Here is a 1,741-nt window from a genome sequence, read left to right as displayed (position 1 = left end):
AAAAGAATGCAAGTCATGAAGCCAGGGAGAGAACAAGCAAGAGGAAACCTGACCTGCAGCCAAGTGAATAGGGCACTAAGCTGGAACAGGAACCCCGAGTTGGAATTTCCTGCTTCTAGGACTGTGTGCTCATTCTGCCTTTGGATAAAAATGAAAATAACCTTGAGAGCAGGAATTGGGATCCAGGCTGTCGTCCCCAAGCTGAGTGCCACAACCCCAAACTTGTTAAGAGGCTGATGTTTAGGGCATGTAGTGATAGTAATAGTGTTTAGGGTTGGAAGGGACCTAAGCAGATCATCAGGTCCAACCCCCTGCCTCAGGCAGGAATGGGTGCTGGGGTCCTAACACCCCAGCCAAATATCTATCCTGCCTCCTCTTGAAGACCCCCAAGGTAGGAGAGAGCCCCACCTTCCTTGGGAGTCCATTCCAGAGCTTGGCAGCCCTAACCGTGAAGTAATGTCTCCTGAACCTTCCCTCTAACAATTTGTGGCCGTTATTCCTAGTAACCCCTGGTGGTGCCTGAGGGAACAGAGCTTCACCCAATTTCCGCTGGTCCCCTCTGGTGAGTTTGTAAACAGCCACCAGATCCCCCCTCAGCCTTCTCTTGTGAAGGCTGAATAGGTTCAGGCCCTTTAACCTCTCTTTGTAGGGCCTGACCCGCTGCCCCTTGACCATGCGAGTGGCCCTCCTCTGGACCCTCTCAATGACTCTTGAAGTGTGGCACCCAGAACTAGACACAGTAGTCCAACACTGTGTACAGGGGAAGGATCACCTCCCTGGACCTGCTTGTGGTGCATCTGCACACGACAAGGTGCGGTTAGCCTTACTGACCACTTGCTCGTGTTGGCGGTTCATGTTCATCCTGGAGTCAACAATGACTCCAAGATCCCTTTCTGCCACTGTGTTGACACACAAAGTGTTCCCCAGCCTATAGGTGTGCTGCTGGTTCCTTCTCCCTAGATCGGGGTGGGCAAAATGCGGTCCATGGGCTGAATGCGGCCTGCCAAGCCATTCTATCCAGCCTGCAGGGCCCCTAAAAAATTTAGCAAGTTAATATGAGCCTGCCCTGGGCTTCCTGTCATGTGGCCCTCGATGACTTGCTAAAACTCAGTAAGCGGCCCATGGCTAATAAAGATGTTGAACAGTACAGGTCCCAGGACTGAGACCTGGGGGACTCCACTGCCCACATCCCTCCAGGTCAAAAACAATCCATCCACCACCACTCTGGATGCGACCATGTAGCCAATTTGCCATCCATCTGATTGTGTAGGCATCAATCATAGTATTATAGTAGCTAGGGTCAGGAGGGACCTGAACAGATCATCTAGCCTGACCCCCTGCCACAGGCAGGAATGAATGCTGGGGGCACAAGACCCCCGACAGGGGATCATCCAACCTCCTCTTCAGTTTGCCCAAGGTAGGGGCGAGGACCACTTCCCCGGGAAGTTGGTTCCAGATTTTGGCCATCCTAACTGTAAAATATTGCATTCTGATCTCTAACCTAAACCTGTTCTCCATCAGCTTATGACCATTGTTCCTTGTCACCCCAGGTGGTGCTGGGGAGAAAAGGGCTCTGCCTATTTGCTGTTGATCTCCCCTGATGAGCTTGTAGGCAGCCACCAGGTCCCCCCTCAGCCTTCTCTTGCTGAGGCTGAACAGGTTCAGGTCCTTCAGTCTCTCCTCGTAGGGCCTGTCCTGCTGCCCTCTCACCAAGTGGGTGGCCCTCCTCTGAACCCTCTCC

At 52.8% G+C, this 1,741-nt stretch overlaps 1 long non-coding RNA gene across 1 annotated transcript in view; it reads left to right on the top strand.

The window, feature by feature from the left end:
- The window catches only part of LOC112548108, a 17,600-nt gene that overhangs the window by 14,222 nt on the left and 1,637 nt on the right, over positions 1–1,741 (top strand). The gene's annotated exons all lie outside the window — the stretch shown is intronic.

The sequence above is a fragment of the Alligator sinensis genome, unplaced genomic scaffold (genome assembly GCF_000455745.1).
Source record: "Alligator sinensis unplaced genomic scaffold, ASM45574v1 scaffold1266_1, whole genome shotgun sequence".
NCBI classification, from domain to species: domain Eukaryota; kingdom Metazoa; phylum Chordata; order Crocodylia; family Alligatoridae; genus Alligator; species Alligator sinensis.
The sequence above is the reverse complement of the archived record's forward strand: the minus strand, read 5'-3'. Positions and strand labels throughout refer to the sequence as shown.